At 40.5% G+C, this 23,052-nt stretch overlaps 2 long non-coding RNA genes across 2 annotated transcripts; both read right to left on the reverse strand.

Moving 5' to 3' along the window:
* Positions 1-1,785: 1,785 nt before the first annotated feature.
* On the reverse strand, positions 1,786-3,848 carry LOC122044031. The gene is made up of 2 exons (XR_006129514.1): positions 3,754-3,848; positions 1,786-2,026 (listed from the first exon to the last, which is right to left on the reverse strand). It is a non-coding gene; the product is annotated as an uncharacterized LOC122044031 (long non-coding RNA).
* Positions 3,849-18,102: 14,254 nt separating this feature from the next.
* Positions 18,103-19,990, reverse strand: LOC122044098. The gene is made up of 4 exons (XR_006129515.1): positions 19,774-19,990; positions 19,479-19,664; positions 18,943-19,111; positions 18,103-18,128 (listed from the first exon to the last, which is right to left on the reverse strand). It is a non-coding gene; the product is annotated as an uncharacterized LOC122044098 (long non-coding RNA).
* Positions 19,991-23,052: the final 3,062 nt, after the last annotated feature.

Here is a 23,052-nt window from a genome sequence, read left to right on the forward strand (position 1 = left end):
ATCCAGATATCCCATCCTAACGGTCCTTCTGACTCCATTGTCTTCCTCTAGCACTTGCTCCTATAGGCGGTTAGTCCTTCAAAAGTTCTCCTTGCTCTGATACTAATTGTTGGGACATTAATGCCCGGCTAGAGGGGGTGAATAGTCAATCACCCACTTCGGTCGCTTTCCTATACTCATTAGCACAGCGAAAATACAAGCAACAAGTATATATGAAAGATAACCTATAAATATGAAAGACAATAAAGAAAAAACAAGAAAACCCTAATATGTTTGTTTAGCGTGGTTCAGAGATTAGGGCTCCTACTCCATGACTGTCTGTAAGATGGATGATCTCAATCCATTGGTGGATGATACCCCAGAAAGCTCCAGCTAGCTCAAGCTCCTTATCAATGGAGAAACCTCGCCACATATACTTGAACACATACTCTTAAACACCAAGAGAACTTTGAAGACTCTAATAGGGGTTAACCACTATTGTCATCACCTAGGCTGGCCACCCCAAGCTTCATTATATAAAACTTGGAGAAATCAACAAGCTAATTTTACTGTTACCAGTTGACTGGTGCTGGCCAATAGCTATTAACTAGTTGATTGACTACAGTACCAGTCAATTGACTACAGTATAGTAAATTGGTTTTCACAGCCATCAGACATAGAAACATTCTATGCCCTACCCAGTTGACTAGTCTAGATGCTAGTCGATTGGTAAAACCTTAAACCTAGGGGTTTATCCTGAGTACAATCTCTCATGCACTTGTCCTCACCTATACAACCTTGACCTTACCTTATAGCCATCTTCCATCAGCCTTGCGTCCCTCGGATGCTTCCCCATTCTTCACGTCTTGCCTTCAAGATGCTTCCTTCGACCTTGTCCTTATTGTCAGGTTTTCTCATGACAATACCTTCTAGCCTCCTCCATTAGTCTTGCATCCCTCGGGTGCTTCCCCATCCTTCACGACTTGATTTCAAGAGCTTCCTTTGGCCTCAGTCTTCATCCTTGCCAAGCCACACTTAGACTTACATTGCCAAGACCGAAAAACCTATCTTGAATCTTAACAGTTTGGTCTAATTTTTTATCGAGCACATCACTAGGACACTCACCCTTGGAGCTAAAGGGGTGATTAAACAACTGCGTGAGGGTGATTATCTATTTAAAGAAGCACTCCCATGATTCATAGACCGCTAGCGACTTCTAAAAGGTCTCCCAAAGGGCCTCCTAAATAGATTTGATTGAGTGTATAATATAATTTTTTTATACCTTGTAATTGCTGAAGGGAACGAAACTTAAATGCTAAACATGTATTGGTTATTATTAAATCACACCTGTCATCTTGTCTATATTCACAATTTCATGAATAACTCCTTTACAAGATGAAATCTGAATGAACACTTCCTCATAAGTAATTATCATAATTAAACTGAGCTGAATAATAGGCCGGGTGAGATAATGATGCCGAGCAGAATAATTAGGCCAGAAGGAATGAGACCCTTGTGCCAAATGAAATCCGAATCAACACTTCCTTATAAGCAATTATCATAATTTTACCAAGCTGAATAATACTGTCACGCCCCCAGAGGAGACCGTACCGAAAAATTTCGGCAGCATCTCCCCTGTACGGGTGACAATCTGAGGCATACATACATACAATATACATCAGCCACATACGGCTGGAATATATCTACACAACCACGCAGTTATATAAGCAGCCCACTCGGCTGAGACAGAAATAAACACAACCACGCAGTTATATAAATATATGAATCAACCCACACGGCTATACTAAATCAACACAGCGGAAATCACAAACAACGATAACAAAACATAAAGTAACTAACTGCGAGCCGGCTCGGCTTGACACAATAATATCAAACCAAATACAAGAGAACTCAAATACATAAATAAGTACAAAACCTAAAATACAAATAGCGTAAGAAATACCAAAATCGTAAGGTCATCCTCGAATGTGACGTGGAACTGGCGGACAGGATCTCCAGGCGACTCCATAAATCCTTTACCTGCTACCTGGTGAAATTACCAATATACGGGGTGGTGAGTATAAAGACTCAGCGGGTAATAGACTGATAGTGCATGAGTAAAGTAAAGAACTAGAGATGCAAGGGTATACAGTCTCGTATGGAAATAGCAGATACTACAGTGATATCATAATAAGTGTCCATACCTGAAACCATATCCTAGGCTAGTGGTAGAAGGTAAAGTGTAGCAAAGTCCTGCTACAGTACTGCTCATAACTACATGGTATCATGTGAGGTATATACATGATCAACAGTAAGTAAGCCAGTGTCTAAACACCTAACACAGGTATAAATCTCAACCTACGTAAGCATAACAGCATAAATAAACAACAGCAGCATAATCTAGCAACAGCAGCATAGATAAACAACAACAGCATAAGTAAACAACCAGCAGATATAAACAACAGCGTATGTACGGATGGTCACCCCGCCCACCTCTCTGCACCATGACCCCTGTATGGTCGAGAGGCCGGATCGATGACAAACTGTACCACCCAAAGGCCGCCACTACTCTCGAGTGACCGGATGGACAGGTGCATAGTAGCTGAATAGCTACGTCTGCGAGCAACTCACTACCCATGAGTGACCGAGTGTGGCACGACAGGACAAGCGGCACGCTCCAACTACCACCACCCATGAGTGGCCGAGCGTGCGGCCCGGGCCAACGACCGTCTCAACCACAAGGGAGCCAAAGTCGTCGGCTATGCATGCAATGACATGATGCGAATAATGCAACAGTCATCATATATATATAACGGGAAATCAGGTATGCTACATGAATCCGCATGCTCAATACTAAGCATAAATAAACAGTAATCAAAGTAGGTAAACATGGTATCAGGTGTCCATATATCCAATACCTACTATCTAATGTCTGGTATCTGGTATCCAATACCTAGTACTATAGTATCTGCTGGATATCATGAATAGCAACGAGAGACTGTATAGATACAGAAACGAGTAGCTCAAAGATCGAGTGGAAGTATCAAACGCAGGAAGAATAAGAGTGGAGTCAAGATAGATACAGCAACTATCTGAACATAAAGCTCATGCACTAGGGTCAAAATACTAAAGAGATAAAGCAAGAAGTACCCGCCTTTAATCTGTCGATCATGATAAAATAAATCAATCCCACGTCGAGACGCTCGCCTCGAATAAAGTCCTGCGATCACATAATATATTTAGCTAATTACATAGGTAGCAAATAGCTAAATAAACTCCCCAATCTAATTAGGGAACCCCTAATAGAAGCAATTAACCTAATCCCTTAATTCAATTAGGTTTAACTAAATCCACAATATTTTACTTCAATTCAAACAACTACAGATCACAAAGTCTCCAATATAATATGATACAAATATTGATTTATCCATCCTCAACACAAATGATATCAACCTACAATAACCTTATCAACTAAATCATCAAACCATAATCAACCACAAATTCCAACAATCCTCAATCAACTCAATCATTTCCTAGTCTAATTCACATCCCAATATCTAATCCTTGAGTTTCTCAACTTCTTAATTAACATGAATCCATAAATTCATTTATAATCCAATCCTAATTCGATTAGGCAACCATGTCTAATTCCACCTAGCAATCTAAATTCATTTAGATGATAGGTCCATCCCTAATCCACCAATAAACTCTTTAATCCTCATCAATCATCACTAATCAAATCCCATGCAGAACAAAAATCAAATCTCAACATACCTTACTCTAAATTTGGCAACAAGATGTCACTGAAAGTGGCTCACAACCAATAGCAACGATTCACTACTGTTCGCTAACTCCTTCCCTTGCGAATCTAACAATCCAAACAATGAATCCTATTAATTAACCTTGTGATCCAAGTCAAGCTTAACTTCAACAACCTATAATTAACACTTACCCAACCTCAAGTGAGTTGCTGGTAGCTCATGTCCGAAGAGCTCACAGTTGTAACAAGATGGCCGACACTGTGGATCACTGGTGAACAGTGCTGGCCGGAGCTACAAAACCAACCAAACATCAATCTCTATATTCCCATACAAAATGAAAATTAACTTGCTACACATCTGATACGAACCATACCTCAATCTAATTCTGTGTATGAAATCTGTCTCACCCAACGGATCGATAACCAATCTGTACCAGCGACGAAGAGGAACCAAAATCCAGTGATCGGAGTTGCGATGTGCAGAGATCCAGCGGCTCTCGTGCCGAGAAGAAGGAGATGTGATCGATTTAGGGCACCGGCGGTGTGAAGAGGGCGACGGAAACAGACAGGGACTGCGATGTCGATAGCTGCTAGCAACGGGCGCCGGCCTCTCACGGATAGGGTTCCATGACAACGAGAGAGGGAGAGGGAGAAGGCGGCGTCGGGTGACGGCAACGACGTTCGGGTGCTGCGGCAAGATCGGGAGGTGAGCTGTGATGAATCTGCGCCAGCAACGAAGAGGAATCGCAGAGAGGAAGGTCGGTGGCGGAGGTGAGGGACGGTGAAGGAGAAGACCTCCATCGGCGGTGAACTCCCGGGCTGCCGGCGATCGCGCAGGAAGATGGAAAAGGAAGGTGCGTCGGGCGGAAACGGCAGAAGAAGAGAGGGGAATCGGGAGAAGTCTGCGGTGAGGGAAGGCTTTAGGGCTCGGGTGAAGAAAAGGAAAGGAATTATAAACTTAAGGATTTTTAAATTAACCCTAGATTAATCTCTCAATCAACTCCCACATCTGGGTATTCCAAACAGACTTTCTCTAAACCCAATAATTGATCCCCTTACAATATGTCAAACGGGCTCCGAATAAATCCCAGAAAATTCCTAAAAATTCCTGAAAAATCCAATAAGATTATTTGTCCAATAATCTTATTATTTTATTATTATTTGGGCACCGTATTTTACATTCTCCCCCACTAATACAAATTTGGTCCCCAAATTTACTGCTCAACCCAAGAATCCTCATCTATGGGTAACAACTAAGCAGCAAACATATATACTACTCTCTCGTAGTATCATAAACAAATCTCCAACTTCGAAGGATGACTCTGTGGGTTATGGGCTCTCTACGCTTCCGCTACGCCCATACTGTTACCTAACCAATTGTGGATAAATCAATTATCTCTGAAAACCAAAATCCATTATCATCAAATCTTTCAACAAAATCCATCATAACATGCTTCCAACTGCACTCCAGTATCGAAATGTACTTACCAATTCATACACCCTATAACGGTTGTATCTCGTAAGTGTTAAGCAACTAGCTCCACACCTTTCCACATCAGTGGGGGTCATCTATCCAAATATACCCTCAAGGTCATCCTACCAAGTACATACAATCCATAGTCAAAGTCCCTATGAAATAGGATGCATCGATCCTTTACAGACTAATCAACCCAACAATGGTATATGGCTAACTCGATCAATTATTCGTCTGTACAAGTCATGAACTCAAAAGTGTCTTTTAGGTTATCTAACCAACACACATAACCCAAGGATCAGAATCTCTATAAAAATAGAGTGAGTCGGTCTCCTACTAACCGAACTAATAAAAGTAACTCAGTACTCTACCATCTACACCGTCAAGAATGGATCACTCTTCCACTGATCAAGTCAACCAAGATAGATCGGACCTCTATAGGCTAAAGCAACTAGGATAAGTCGATCCTCTACTAACCAAGTCAATAAGAGTAAACTGGTCCTCTACAAACCGAACCAACTAGGATAAATCAATCCTCTACTACCCAAGTCAAATAAGAGTAAATCGATTCTCTACGTACCAAGGCATTACGAGCAAATTAGTTCTTCACGAACCGAAACAATATGATATTTAGCAGATACTAACCACTACTAAACTAGTGATAACAGAAATTAATAACACTAGTGGTATGGTAAAAGAAGTCCTATGAGACTGTATTCCTTGATCTCTAGTAGGGTCAACCGTGATCAGTGATTGGCCCAACACATTTGATGTATGCTACAAACAACTAGACAGGTACTAACAAAAGCATACTAATACATAACATAACTAACATAACAACTATGCATGCACTAACAAAAATGTAAGATAACAATATGCAAACATACCTCCTATAGCTTGGAGAATCCTGTCGCTGCCAGGTCCCAAAACCCGAAAAGTCACATCGAGAAACCAAATCACGAAAAAAAAACCAAACGAAAATAGGCCTCGTAAAACCTGAGGCTCTGATACCAATAAATTGTCACGCCCCCAGAGGAGACCGTACCGAAAAATTTCGGCAGCATCTCCCCTGTACGGGTGACAATCTGAGGCATACATACATACAATATACATCAGCCACATACGGCTGGAATATATCTACACAACCACGCAGTTATATAAGCAGCCCACTCGGCTGAGACAGAAATAAACACAACCACGCAGTTATATAAATATATGAATCAACCCACACGGCTATACTAAATCAACACAGCGGAAATCACAAACAACGATAACAAAACATAAAGTAACTAACTGCGAGCCGGCTCGGCTTGACACAATAATATCAAACCAAATACAAGAGAACTCAAATACATAAATAAGTACAAAACCCAAAATACAAATAGCGTAAGAAATACCAAAATCGTAAGGTTGTCCTCGAATGTGATGTGGAACTGGCGGACAGGATCTCCAGGCGACTCCATAAATCCTTTACCTGCTACCTGGTGAAATTACCAATATACGGGGTGGTGAGTATAAAGACTCAGCGGGTAATAGACTGATAGTGCATGAGTAAAGTAAAGAACTAGAGATGCAAGGGTATACAGTCTCGTATGGAAATAGCAGATACTACAGTGATATCATAATAAGTGTCCATACCTGAAACCATATCCTAGGCTAGTGGTAGAAGGTAAAGTGTAGCAAAGTCCTGCTACAGTACTGCTCATAACTACATGGTATCATGTGAGGTATATACATGATCAACAGTAAGTAAGCCAGTGTCTAAACACCTAACACAGGTATAAATCTCAACCTATGTAAGCATATGAGCATAAATAAACAACAAGATAATCTAGCAACAGCAGATAGATAAACAACAACAGCATAAGTAAACAACCAATATAAACAACGTATGACGGATGGTCACCCGCCCACCTCTCCTGCACCACGACCCTGTATGGTCGAGAGGCGGGATCGATGACAACAGTACCACCCAAAGGCCGCCACTACTCTCGAGTGACCGGATGGAGTGCATAGTAGCTGAATAGCTACGTCTGCGATGGGGTCCCTGCTGCAACTCCAGCCGCCACTACCCATGAGTGACCGAGTGTGGCACGGCAGACAAGCGGCTCCAACTACCACCACCCATGAGTGGCCGAGTGCGGGCCAACGACCGTCTCAACCACAAGGGAGCCAAAGTCGTCGGCTATGCATGCAATGACATGATGCGAATAATGCAACAGTCATCATATATATATAACAGGAAATCAGGTATGCTACATGAATCCGCATGCTCAATACTAAGCATAAATAAACAGTAATCAAAGTAGGTAAACATGGTATCAGGTGTCCATATATCCAATACCTACTATCTAATGTCTGGTATCTGGTATCCAATACCTAGTACTATAGTATCTGCTGGATATCATGAATAGCAACGAGAGATTGTATAGATACAGAAACGAGTAGCTCAAAGATCGAGTGGAAGTATCAAACGCAGGAAGAATAAGAGTGGAGTCAAGATAGATACAGCAACTATCTGAACATAAAGCTCATGCACTAGGGTCAAAATACTAAAGAGATAAAGCAAGAAGTACCCGCCTTTAATCTGTCGATCATGATAAAATAAATCAATCCCACGTCGAGACGCTCGCCTCGAATAAAGTCCTGCGATCACATAATATATTTAGCTAATTACATAGGTAGCAAATAGCTAAATAAACTCCCCAATCTAATTAGGGAACCCCTAATAGAAGCAATTAACCTAATCCCTTAATTCAATTAGGTTTAACTAAATCCACAATATTTTACTTCAATTCAAACAACTACAGATCACAAAGTCTCCAATATAATATGATACAAATATTGATTTATCCATCCTCAACACAAATGATATCAACCTACAATAACCTTATCAACTAAATCATCAAACCATAATCAACCACAAATTCCAACAATCCTCAATCAACTCAATCATTTCCTAGTCTAATTCACATCCCAATATCTAATCCTTGAGTTTCTCAACTTCTTAATTAACATGAATCCATAAATTCATTTATAATCCAATCCTAATTCGATTAGGCAACCATGTCTAATTCCACCTAGCAATCTAAATTCATTTAGATGATAGGTCCATCCCTAATCCACCAATAAACTCTTTAATCCTCATCAATCATCACTAATCAAATCCCATGCAGAACAAAAATCAAATCTCAACATACCTTACTCTAAATTTGGCAACAAGATGTCACTGAAAGTGGCTCACAACCAATAACAACGATTCACTACTGTTCGCTAACTCCTTCCCTTGCGAATCTAACAATCCAAACAATGAATCCTATTAATTAACCTTGTGATCCAAGTCAAGCTTAACTTCAACAACCTATAATTAACACTTACCCAACCTCAAGTGAGTTGCTGGTAGCTCATGTCCGAAGAGCTCACAGTTGTAACAAGATGGCCGACACTGTGGATCACTGGTGAACAGTGCTGGCCGGAGCTACAAAACCAACCAAACATCAATCTCTATATTCCCATACAAAATGAAAATTAACTTGCTACACATCTGATACGAACCATACCTCAATCTAATTCTGTGTATGAAATCTGTCTCACCCAACGGATCGATAACCAATTTGTACCAGCGACGAAGAGGAACCAAAATCCAGTGATCGGAGTTGCGATGTGCAGAGATCCAGCGGCTCTCGTGCCGAGAAGAAGGAGATGTGATCGATTTAGGGCACCGGCGGTGTGAAGAGGGCGACGGAAACAGACAGGGACTGCGATGTCGATAGCTGCTAGCAACGGGCGCCGGCCTCTCACGGATAGGGTTCCATGACAACGAGAGAGGGAGAGGGAGAAGGCGGCGTCGGGTGACGGCAACGACGTTCGGGTGCTGCGGCAAGATCGGGAGGTGAGCTGTGATGAATCTGCGCCAGCAACGAAGAGGAATCGCAGAGAGGAAGGTCGGTGGCGGAGGTGAGGGACGGTGAAGGAGAAGACCTCCATCGGCGGTGAACTCCCGGGCTGCCGGCGATCGCGCAGGAAGATGGAAAAGGAAGGTGCGTCGGGCGGAAACGGCAGAAGAAGAGAGGGGAATCGGGAGAAGTCTGCGGTGAGGGAAGGCTTTAGGGCTCGGGTGAAGAAAAGGAAAGGAATTATAAACTTAAGGATTTTTAAATTAACCCTAGATTAATCTCTCAATCAACTCCCACATCTGGGTATTCCAAACAGACTTTCTCTAAACCCAATAATTGATCCCCTTACAATATGTCAAACGGGCTCCGAATAAATCCCAGAAAATTCCTAAAAATTCCTGAAAAATCCAATAAGATTATTTGTCCAATAATCTTATTATTTTATTATTATTTGGGCACCGTATTTTACAAATACCCTGGGCGAGATAATGACATCGAGCGGAACAAATAGGTCGGAAGGAATAATGAGACCCTTATACCAAATGAAATCTAAATGATCACTTCCTCATAAGCAATTATCATAATTAAACTGAGCTTAATAATATGTTGGGTGGGATAATGATGCCGAGCAGAATAATTAGGCCAGAAGGAATAATGAGACCCTTGTAACTCGAGCAATGTAATAAAGCCATGAGAAATTTTTCAGAGTGGTCTAAATAATGTACACGCGAGAGCATGCTCGCTTATAATCTGCCCGGAGGCTCGGGAGTTTGGAACTTAGCATGAGAGTACACTCGCTTATAACCCACTCGGAGGCTTGAGAGTCTAGAACTTGGCACGAGAGCATGCTCATTTATAACCTGTCCGGAGGCTCGGGAGTCTAGAACTTGGCGTAAGAGCACGCTCGCTTATAACTCACTTGGAGGCTCGGAAGTTTAGAATTTAGCGTGAGAGCATGGTTGCTTATAACCCACCTGGAGGCTCGAGAGTCTGGGACTTGGCGCGAGAGAAAGCTCATTTATATTTCCTGCTCAGAGGTACAAGAGTCTAGAATTTGGATGGAGAGCACACTCACTTATAACCCTCTTGAAGGCTCGGGAGTCTGGGATTTGGTGTGAGAGTACACTTGCTTATAACCCTCTTGGAGGCTCAAGAGTCTCGTACTTGGCGTGAGAGCATGCTCACTTATAACCCACCTGGAGGCTCGGGAGTCTAGAATTTAGTGCGAGAGCATGCTCGCTTATAACCCGCACGAAGGCTCGGGAGTATGGGATTTGGTTCAAGAGCACGTTCATTTATAACTCGCCTGAAGGCTCGGGAGTCTAGAATTTGGCACAAGAGCACACTCGCTTATAACCTGCCTAGAGGTTCGGGAGTCTAGAATTTGACGTGAGAGCATGCTCACTTATAATATGCTCGGAGGCTCGGGAGTCTGGAATTTAGTATGAGAGTATGTTCGCTTATAACCCGTCCGGAGATTTAGGAGTTTAGGACATAGAGCTTTTGAGACAATCACCTGCATTTTTATTAAGTGCAAATATTCAATATATTATATCAATATATTATAAGCATACTCTCAAGCCCTATAGGGTTGTAGATGATTAACACTCTAGGGCCACTCTAAATTTTTTCCATCTACATCTTGGAGGTAATAGGAGCCTAAGGTAAGCTTTTGAACCATCTTATATGGTCCACCCCACTATAGCTCTAACTTATTAACATCCTTGACCGGTTTAATCCACTTCCAAACCAAATCGTCTACATAAAAAAATCTTAGAATAACTCTTTTATTATAATTTTGTCTCATCCTCTGGTGGTACGCTATTAGCCGGGTTGCTGCCTTATCTCTTATCTCCTTTATCAGATCGAGCTCTATAAGGTGCCAGCTGACATTGTCTTCGTTGTATAGTTGCCTCCGATCAGACTCTACTCCAACTTCGACCGAGGACAACTTCTTCACCACCATAAACAAGATAAAAAAGGGTTATACCTGTTGCTTCTCTCAGGGCAGTGCAATAGGCTCACAACACACTGGCAATTCCTCGATCTAGCTTCCTCCAACATGATCCAGTTTAGTTTTAAGTTCTTAGATGATTTCTCTATTAGTAACTGTAAGGGATCGGTGGCCGGCTTGAAGGGGGGTTGGATAGATGGCACCCCCAAATCGATAGCTTCCTACAATGTTAGCTTACGCAGCGGAATACAAACAAAACAAACAAGCTAAAGACTAAAACTAAGAAAGGAAATGCAAACCGCTAACACGTTTGTTTAACATGGTTCGGAGATTAAGGCTCCTACTCTACGACGTGTCCTTGAGGTGGGCGATCCCGATCCGTCGGTGGATTAGCCCCCGGCAAACTCCGGCTATCTCAAATCGCTCCTTGTGGGTGGATAAACCTCACCACAACACCAACCAAGACTCTTGAGACTAGTAGACTACTAATTAGGGTTTACCACCACTAATTCCATCAGGGATAACCAAGCTTCCAAGCCTTGGTTATATAGGCCGTGGGTTGAAAACTCCGCCTACCAATCGACTGACAAAACATGTAGTCGACTGCCCTTTGTGGAAATTCGACCGTTACATTCCAATGGCTCGATACTAGTCGACTGCTAAAACTAGCAGTCGACTGCTCAACACTGACCGAGCGAACAGAAACATTCTGTTCGTTGCCAGTCGACTGAACCAGTCGACTACACCAGTGCAGTCGACTGGTGAAACTAGCAGTCGACTGGTACCCGAGTACATTCTCTCTGCACTCGGACCCCCACCCTAGTCGACGCTTCTTTGCAGCCTTGACCTCTTGCCTTCAAGCCTACTTTCTTTGGCTCTCGTCCCTCGGATGCATACAAGCCCGCGGCTCGTCCCCAATGCCATCCTTCGCGTATGCCTTGAAGTCGCTTTCCTCGGCCCTTGTCCTCGCTACCTTGTCCACGGTCCCTCGGATGCATACAAGCCCGCGGCTCATCCCCAATGCTATCCTTCACTGGACCCGAAGCCATCAACCTGAGTCACATGTGTATCCTACAGTCCTGCATAACTCAAGTACACATATCAAATACAAGGGTGAACCTAACTTAAACCCTTTGCCCAAACACCAAAACACATGGTCCCATGGATTGCTCCATGGGATTGCTCCAACAATCTCCCCCTTTTTAATGTTTGGCAATATGTTTAAGTTAGGGAAAACATAATAGAAAAACAATATGCTAAAAACAATGGATTTACAATGCCAAGGCTACACACTTGGACTTACTCCGCTGAATGGACTTACGATGCCAAGACTACACACTTGGACTTACAACGCCGAATGAATGCAACAAGCATTGGAACCTATCCCAAGTCTCCCCCTACACCTATGCTCCCCATTGAGCTAGGATTTTCCCACAGGACTTTTTAAGAACCTATCCCAAGGCTCCCCCTACACCTATGCTCCCCATTGAGCTAGGATTTTCCCACAGGGCTTTTTAAGAACCTATCTTAAGGCTTCCCCTACGCAAAGACATTTTCAAGTTTTCCTAACTAAACCTTACTTCTCCCCCTTTGCCTAATATCCAAAAAGCTTTCCAACAATATCCCAATTGTTGAAAACTTATCATCCAACTGACCCTAAACTCATGTATTCATCCTCCATGGATCTCATACACCTCAACGAGTTGACCCGGTCACAATCCAGTGCTGAAAATACTTTCAGACTAGTATCAGTCGATTGCCCCAGTCGACTACCCTTATCACAATAGCACACAGAACCATTCTGTTCTTGATTTTCACTGTTACCAATCAACTGGTACATTGTTTCAGCCCTTTTCAACATTCTGAACCCAATTCTAGAAATGCACCAATAATTACACAGACATCCAAAAATTCCCAAATTTTATGGAGAAGTCTGTTTTACCCATGTCTACTTGAGAAAAATACATTCAAAAATGTATCTATCACCAATCCCAAGATTGACACAAAACTCAAAACTAGCTAAATGGTTCAATTGAACCTTGACCTAACGTCCTAGTTTTGACTTCCTCTTGATGTATTTGCCCATACTAACCCAAAATACATCCCTAGCATTGGTTTATATGACATCTATACATCCAAAACCAATTATCATGCTATATGACCCCAATGTCATATTTATAAGCATGAAACATAAACCAATTGTGCTAAATCCCTAAGGTTTGAGACTCAAGTCCGTCTCCAAACCACTTGGCACATTCCATGGCTCATCTAGACTCCCAAGTAAAGACCACCTGAGATCCATTGGTCATGGGTCCCAAATTGACTGTTTGAGCTTCCCCTAGAGCTCTTAGCCTTAGCCACCTCCCTAGGTGACTCATCCATAATCGCTAGGCCATATCGGTGCACCTCCGGTGACACTTGGCTTACAAACCTAACTTTCTTAACCTTGGACACCTTGTACTTGGCTAATTTCTCCTTTACTTTAAATGGCTTTCTCTTGCCATTTATTTGCTTCTCCTTGTTATAGTCATATGCAACCCTAGCATATAACTTTCCCTTAGCATTAGAGCTACTAGATCGGTATCCCAAACCCGATCTATCATTGTTGAGTCTTTGGCTACCCAACACCATACCTAAACCCTTAGATCCAACATTGAATCTTTCTAGGGGTTTCTCCAATTTATAAAGCTTTGCCTTCAAAGCTTGATTTTCCCTTTCTAGGTTCCTAAACCTAGAGTCAACATGTCCACCATGGGCATTCCTAGACCTACCCACTTTTCTAGGCATATGTCTCCCTTTATTGGGATTAATGCCTTGGGTCTCCTTAGATCTACCATTTCTAGAGTTATCATGAATGGTTCTCCTAGGGTTATGATCCACATTTACCCTACTCCTATCATGATATTTAAAACCAAAGTTATGCATGGGTAAATAATAACAATTATTTCTAGCATGCATGGAGGAGTTTAAATTTGAATTAAACTTCAAGTTAGGATATATCTCCCTTACCCTTGAAGCTCCCCCTTGATTTGAGCTCCTCTTCTTCTTATCCCACTTCTTTAAATGCGCCAACTTCTTGATTTCTTTCTTCTTTGGGCATTTGGTGTGGTAGTGTCCCATTTCTCCACACGTGAAGCATCTAATATGCTTCTTCTCCTTTTTCTTCCTACGACTCAAATTAGATTCTAAAGAAATTGAATTGAGTTTAGGAGATACCTTCTTCATACCCATTGGACATCTACTCTTGTAGTGTCCCTTTTCATTGCACCCGAAGCACACAATGTGATCCTTTGAGTTTGCTTCGGTGGAGGTGCTCACTAGGTTGACCTCTTCCAAGATTTATTCTTCATTCGTCTTGGACTTTTCTTCAACCTTCGAGGATGTAGATGATATATCTTCCTCATCCACACTTGTGGATGGCCTTTCTTCATCCTTCTCCTCCTCAACTTGAACCATTAAGCCCATCTCCTTGGGCTCTTCTTCTTCTTGTGTAGGCATAGGTTCTTCCCATTGAACCTTCTTTATCTTGCTCCACAAATCATGGGCATTCTTGTATTTACCTACACGGCTCATCACATCATTAGGTAAAATATCAATCAAAATAGATATTACCTTATCATTTGCCTTTGATCGTGAGGTTTGCTCTTTCTTCCAATGACGTGGTCGGAGTTTCTTCCCTTTCTTGTCCTTCAGGACTTCAAATGGCTCTTTGACCACCATCATGGTGTCCCAATCCGTGTCGAAAAAGACCTCCATCTTCATCATCCAATATGTGATGTCCCATAGGCCTCCTCCTTCAAACTTTGGCGGGACAATCTGTTGGTTGGTCCTAGGAAGATCGTACCGGTTCCATTGTACAAATGTCGAACCTTTCCTAAACAACCTATTGTGTTCTTTAGAAATTAAATTAGGAATCGCAAACAGAACTTAACATTATTGATTCCAAATTTAACTTATCTGTTCTTAATGATTTAGATTTGGATCGCAAACGATGCTTAACATTATTGATCCAAATCCACCTATGTTATAAATTTAATTAAATATTTATTTCGGAAATTGGCTCCCAGGTCAAACATGGCGAGGCACATGACCTTCTTGGGTATGGGAGCATCCACCACTGCCTCGACAAAGACTCTTAACGAAATTCAATATTTAATTTCCTAAAATAACATTAGGTTTAACCAAAAGGAACAATCGAATCACAAGATCGAAAAAATAAAAAAAATACAACTTCGAATATCTAATCCAAAAATCTAGAATCATATGCCTCTTGTGTTTGGAATTCATACAAAGAAAAACTATTATGATGAGGAAAATAATTACTAGTTATACCTTTCTTTGTATGCAACGACCTCTTGATCTTCTACTGTATTCCTCTTCTTATCTCGGGCGTTGTGTGGGCAACTATCTACTGAGATGAGAACCACCCAAGTCCTTCTTCTTCCTCACCAAGTTTCGGCCACCAAAAACTCCTCCAAGGATGTAGAAGTTCGACCACCACCACCAAGCTCCAAGGGATGTAAGAAACAAAGCCTCCTTTCTCTCCTTCTTCTCCAAGCAATATACGACCACCTTCCAAGCTCCAAAGGATGAAGAGTTTCGACAAGGAGAAGAAAGAAAAAGGAGAAGGGAGAACTAGAAGGGCCGACCACACCACTAAGGAAAAGAGGAGGAGAATAGAATAGAGTTCTTAGCCATGAAGCCACCTCTACCCCCTCTTTTATAATCCTTGGTCTTGGCAAATAAGGAAAAATTAAATAAAATCTTCCTTATTTTCTTTGCCATGAAAAGGAAAATTTAATTAATTAAAACTTATTTCCTTTTATTAAAACAATATGGTCGTCCACCTCATAATCCCAAACAAGGAAAGTTTTAACAAGAATTAAAACTTTCTAATTTGTTTCCGGAAATTTTAAAATAAAAATTTCTCTAATAATTTATCCCTTCATGGTTGGTTATAAAAGGAAATATAAATTAAAATTTCTCTATTAAAACATGTGGATGATTTTCAAAAAGGAAAGTTATTTTTAAAATTAAAATCTCCTTACAATCTACAAATAAGGAAAGATATCAAATCTTTTCTTAATCTTTTGTAGAAACTTATAAAAGGAAATATTTAATTTTAAACTCTCTTTTTAAATTATGAACATGGTTAAAAAAAAAGAAAAGTTTTATCAAAATTAAAATCTTCCTTTCAATCTACAAATAAAGAAAGATATCAAATCTTTTCTCAATCTGTTGTAGAAAACTATAAAAGGAAAGATTTAAATTTTAAACTCTCTTTTAAAACCATGGAATCTACATAAGAAAATTTTAAAAATAAAAATCCTTTTAATTTTCTTAGGGCTGGCCACACCATGCTTGGGCTCCAAGCATTGGCCGGCCACATACTTGGCTCATCCTATTGGTCTTGGCCGGCCCCTAGCTTGGGTTCCAAGCTAGCTTGGCCGACTCCATTAGGATGGGTATAAAGGTGGGTGTAGGTGAGTATAATACTTTATAAATAAGAGGTTACGATAGGGACCGAGAGGAGGAATTGGTTTTGGTCTCCTGATGAAATTAAGCTTCCCGTGTTCACCCCGAACACTCAACTTAATTTCATCAATAATAATTCATACCACTAAAGAATTATTATTGAACTACCGCACCAATCCCAAATTACATTTTGAGCTCCTTATTATGAGTGTGTTAATCTCCCTATGTTTAAGATGTCGAATGTCCACTAATTAAATGAGTTATTGACAACTCACTTTAATTAATTTCTTAGTCCAAGAGTAGTACCACTCAACCTTATCGTCATGTCAGACTAAGTCCACCTGCAGGGTTTAACATGACAATCCTTATGAGCTCCTCTTGGGGACATTACCAACCTAGATAACTAGGATACAGTTTCCTTCTATAATCAACAACACACACTATAAGTAATATCATTTCTCAACTTATCGGGCCTATTGATTTATCGAGCTAAATCTCACCCTTTGATAAGTCAAAGAAATAAATACTAAATATATGTGCTTGTTATTATATTAGGATTAAGAGCACACACTTTCATAATAACTAAGGTCTTGTTCTTTTATTAAGTCAGTATAAAAAGAACTTATCTTAAATGGTCCTATTCAATATATTTAGAGTGTATTAGTGTAATTTATTAGTCAAAATAAACTAATACCTAATTACACTATGACTATTCCAACGGTTTGTTCCTTTCCACACTACAAGAAAAAAGCCTAACAACAACGGTTTTTCACCGTTGTCGTAGCCTCTTTCGGACTGTTGTTAAAGGCCGTGTTGTTAAAAGGGGTGCTCAAAGACAACAGTTTTTAACCGTTGTCTTTGAAGGCAAAGACAACAGTTTTACAACGGTGAAAAACCGTTGTCTTTTCCTTCAAAGACAACAGTTTTTCACCGTTGTCTTTGAGCGTCTACCTTTAATAACAGGGTCTTCAACAACAGTTTTAAACTATCTACGACAACGATGAAAAATCGTTATCTTTTTTAGATAAAAAATAAAAAAAATTAATCCACAATTTTCCAATATTATAAATCATTCAAAATACTAAATTTCAAAATAAAATTTAATATACAATTTTCTAACATTCAAAAATAATATCTATAACATTCTGAAGAAATTTCATAAGCAGCCAACAAAATTTCATAAGCAACCAACAAAATGATAACACTATTAAAACAAAGGTAGGACAATATAACACGAGATTTTCTAATCTGTTTTGACTATTGAACTTTTGCTCCTAATCTGTTTCAAGGACCGCAACGCTGCTACGGTGCTCTTCATGTATAAGCTCTGCATATATTTAATCTCCTCCAACTCTGGAACCCTCCCACCTGATTGTGTCGGCTTTGGCATTCCATTTTGTCCGTTGCATTCTGCTGAAATTGACAGGTTGTTGCTGGGGAAGAGGTGGTCGAGCATAGCCACACACTCCTTCACAAGTTTGTATAGGAGATCAGTTGTAAAGAATGGTTGCTGCAGCACCTTTTCAATGAAGGGTTGCTTGATAAGTGCTCCTGTTCTCTTGTCATACTTCTTCAGTATTTTCACTAGACCTGAATTCATCACAACAAGAATAATAAACCATCTAAATGAGTGCACAAACTTTAAAAAAAAAAAGAACCAGAAGAAAGGACAGAACAGTTAATCAATAACACTCAGATAATTGTAAACTATAATTAGGCTCTGATCATGACTATGCTAACATGAGTTTCCTTGTTAACAAATTGAGAAATAATGGTTTGGAGAAATTAACAAACAAGACTTGTAATATCTAAAACAAATGGGAGAGTTTGATACCTAAATAAAATCAACCTTGTTCAGTCAATGTAAAATCAGTTAAACTGCATTGGTAGTAGGCAAATAACATAAAATTTTCTGTTGTGGAAGTTATAATGAGAGTGGATTGATTGTTTCACCAATGACAAGAGAAATATTACTGTGTGATTTGAAGAAGAAATCCAAATATCTATTCTGCTGAATGCTAATTTATCATAACCTAGCAAAACAAATTTACCAAGCTACTCCAACGCCCTTCTTAATCAATCTGATCAATTAGTAAACATGATTGTAGAATAAAACCCATAAATTACCTCTGAAGAGAAAGTGCTAAGTTTATACTGGACTGAATGTAATTCATACACCATATGGATTGTTTGCAATGAAAATTACAAGCTCCAAAAAAAAAACAAAGGTTTGGAACATAAAGGGATATCAATCCATCACAACTTAGATTGTTTGGCGGATCCACAGAAGTGTATTAATTTACATGTTAGAATACTGAAAATAAGCTACAGTGAAATCTTTAATGTGTACCATGGACTACATAAGAATAGATCAAGAAAAAGTTGAATTCTTACGGAAAGCTACCCGTGTAGTTAATTACGTGATCTTCTCCTTAGCCTTTACTTTCCTTTGAACATTCTTCCTTGATAGTGATCTTCAAAATTATATTAATTGTCAAGATGCATGCTATAAAACTGTTCAAACAATCACTTAGATAAAGCACAAACAATCACTTTGTTTGTGCTTCAAGATCCTACAAAGATTGAATTACACATGGCAAAGATGTCGTCAGCCTGCAAACTTCTCGCTTAAATCAATTTCCAAACATGAAATACTAGTAGCGATATTGAACTATTTTTCTAGTTGTCAGTCTTTCTTGCAAAGGATGCAGTTTAATTTTCATTGACAGATAACATGTTGCATAAATACTTGACTAGCTGTAATATGAGTATGAAGTACTCGGGGATTAACTGTTGGAGTTATCTTTCAAATGTTGAATTAATGGAGAAGGACCTAACCTATCATAGTCTTCAAATAAAACATCTCAATAACCTGGGAAATGATGGGATAAAATGATTATCACGACAATTTATATTAAATAAAAAGAGATTCCTACTTACATTGCAGGATAAGCCTATGAGTTTTTTGAATTAGATGATGATGCAGATTGACTGCCTTTTGTTTCCTTGACATTCTCTTTCATATCAGGACAATCTTCATTTTTTGGGTTCAAGGTACTTGAATCCATCTTCTGGACCTCCTCTTTTGTGTATATAAAAATCTGACGGACCATAGCACAAAATTCCCTACAGAAAATTATACAACACCAGTTGTCAACATATCCACTTTATACATAGAAAATGGAAGATATATATACATAAGAGAAGAACATTAGGAATGTAGAAGCATGCTTACTGCCAAGGGTCATCTCCAACAAGCATCATATCATCCTCATTATCAGTAAATACAATCATCCAATTTTTATTTGGAGCCATCAATTCTCCTTTGAATTCAAATAGCTGATCTAACTCCTCAATCAATTGGTCATAACCATCAAACTTTGTCAAGTCAACAGATCTTCCAAGTGCAACACCCTGCTTATGAACCTGATATCAAAATGGAAATAGAATCATCTTCTCTAATAAAAAAGAGGTACATTCTATAGCATGACATTCTTGATCTACTAAGGGACTGAATGGAGATGGACACTACACATTAAGTCAAATCTAAAAATGTGATTTAAAATCATTGGATCTTGCATATACACCAAAATTCAAAAAGCAAAGGAACTAGAAAGATATTAATCAGTCAGAAGCGAAGAACTAAATGGATGTTACTGCAAAAGGGAGAAATCATTTGATTTTAATGGAAGTTATCAGTTCTAGCATAGGCAGCATAAAGACTATTGAAGAGTCACAGAGAAGTGGAGGGGATCATCTTCACCGTCGGCGGAGGAGGCGTCAGGGTGATTCTCGGTGAGGGCGCGGTGGGGGAGTTGCGGCTGGCGGTTGAGAAGGTGGCATATGTTTTTTGGCCGGACGGATCTGTATTAAATGATCACACAACCAAACTCAACATCCCAAACAATGTATACAATCAAGTCCACACAAATCTAGCACTAAAAACAACTTACCCTCGAGCCATATCTGATATCTCTCTCGGAGGGCTCGGGAGGTTATTGTGGCGGTGAGCTGGGACAGAGGAATATGGCAATGCCAACACTAGAGTAAAGATCGGTTAGAGCAAACCTGGTTCGATTGTCGAAGCTGTGATGTGTAGAGAGGCATTGCAGGAGGATAGATCTAGGGTTCAAACCCCTCTTAACCGGAGATCCACCAATGCAGGGTTGGCGACTCTAGGAGAAGAGAAATCTTCGGATGGACTCCAGTGATCAGTGGAGAAGAGCCTTAGCCGGCGGTGGACGCTTGGTGCTAGCGCGATTGATTTCCTCGTGGCTCCAGCGTCGGGGAAGAGTTAGGGCTCGGCAACGGCAGCTATGGCGTTGATCGGAGCAAGGCACAACTCAATGAGGCTTCAGCCGGCGTTGAGTAACTCTTGGCTGGTGGTTATGTATGCGGGGAGAAGAAGTATCGCGGCGTCGATAGGCGGCGAGGATCAGCGTCGGGTTGGGAAGGAGGGGAAAGGGGAATCGGCAGTGGTGACCTAGCCTCACGCGAACAAAAAAACTCTTTGTTCGTGAGTTTTTTTCGTGAAGTTAAAAAAAACTATTATTTTTTTTGGGATTCAACAACATTCAATAGACAACAGTTTAATAAAACTGTTGTATATTATCATGTAAGCAACGCTAAAAGACAATAGTTTTTTAAAACCGTTGTCTTTGACATACATTAGACAACAGTTTTTTAAAAATCGTTGTCTTTGACATACATTAGACAACAGTTTTTTAAAAACCGTTGTCATTTAAAAAAAAATTATGGTGAACAACAACGGTTTTCAATAAAACCATTGTTAAATGGCAAAAAGACAACAGTTTCTCGAAAAACTGTTGTCTATTAGGTGTGGTTAAATCTAAAATTTCTTATAGTGTCATCTTAGTCGTGAGCTACTGTTTATAATTCATAAAGAACCGATAACATAATCTTCTGTGTGTGACACCACACACCATGTTATTTACAATATAAATTAATTGAACAACTACATTTAGCATATAAATGTAGATATTGACCAATATGATTCTTATTTCTAAGTAAATGTTTATACAAAAAGCTAGGCTTTTAGTATACATTCCAACACAATCAACTCGGCCATCTATTGCTTCCTTGGCGGTTAGTCCAATGGAGAGCGTCCTCGCTCTGATACCACTTGTAAGGGATCGGTGGCCGGCTTGAAGGGGGGTTGGATAGACGGCACCCCCAAATCGATAGCTTCTTACAATGTTAGCTTACGCAGCGGAATACAAACAAAACAAACAAGCTAAAGACTAAAACTAAGAAAGGAAATGCAAACCGCTAACATGTTCGTTTAACGTGGTTCGGAGATTAGGGCTCCTACTCCACAGCGTGTCCTTGAGGTGGGCGATCCCGATCCGTTGGTGGATTAGCCCCCGGCAAACTCTGGCTATCTCAAGTCACTCCTTGTGGGTGGAGAAACCTCACCACAACACTAACCAAGACTCTTGAGACTAGTAGACTACTAATTAGGGTTTACCACCACTAATTTCGTCAGGGATAACCAAGCTTCCAAGACTTGGTTATATAGGCCGCGGGTTGAAAACCCCACCTACCAGTCGACTGACAAAACATGCAGTCGATTGCCCTCTGTGAAATTCGACCGTTACATCCCAACGGCTTGATATCAGTCGACTGCTAAAACTAGCAGTTGACTGCTCTACACTAACCGAGCGAACAGAAATATTCTGTTCACTACCAGTCGACTGAACCAGTCGACTGGTACCTGAGTACATTCTCTCAGCACTCGGGCCCTCACCTTTACGACTCACTTGACGCTTCTTTACAGCCTTGACCTCTTGCCTTCAAGCCTACTTCCTTTGGCTCTCGTCCCTCGAATGCATACAAGCCCGTGGCTCGTCCCCAATGCCATCCTTCGCGTATGCCTCGAAGTCGCTTCCCTCGGCCCTTGTCCTCGCTGCCTTGTCCATGGTACCTCGGATGCATACGAGCCCGCGGCTTATCCCCAATGCCATCCTTCACCGGACCCGAAGCCATCAACCTGAGTCACATGTGTATCCTGCAGTCCTGCATAACTCAAGTACACATATCAAATACAAGGGTGAATCTAACTTAAACTCTTTGCCCAAACACCAAAACACATGGTCCCACGGACCATTGGGATTGCTCCAACAGTAACCTCCTCCTAATTGTTACTCTATGGGCAAGCCATAGATATAAAGGCCTGCAAGATACTGTAGCTTGAGCACCATTCTTAAATTTTTCTATCTTAGAATTGGCATCCATTATCTGAAATGAGTTTATATGGAATTCTGAATCGACAGATAATGTGTTGCCAGAGGAATTTGATGACCATCCACTTCATTATTTTAGCCAATGGCATAGCCTCCTACTTATAAAAATAATCCACTGCTACCAGCAAGAGTTGTTTCTAAGCGGGTGCCATGGGAAAATGACTTATGATGTCTATGCTCCACTGATCGAATGGGCAGGAAATAATTGAGGTTTTCAATAACTCCGTATGGTGATATGGAACATTCTGGTG

Source organism: Zingiber officinale, chromosome 1B (genome assembly GCF_018446385.1).
Source record: "Zingiber officinale cultivar Zhangliang chromosome 1B, Zo_v1.1, whole genome shotgun sequence".
Classification (NCBI taxonomy): domain Eukaryota; kingdom Viridiplantae; phylum Streptophyta; class Magnoliopsida; order Zingiberales; family Zingiberaceae; genus Zingiber; species Zingiber officinale.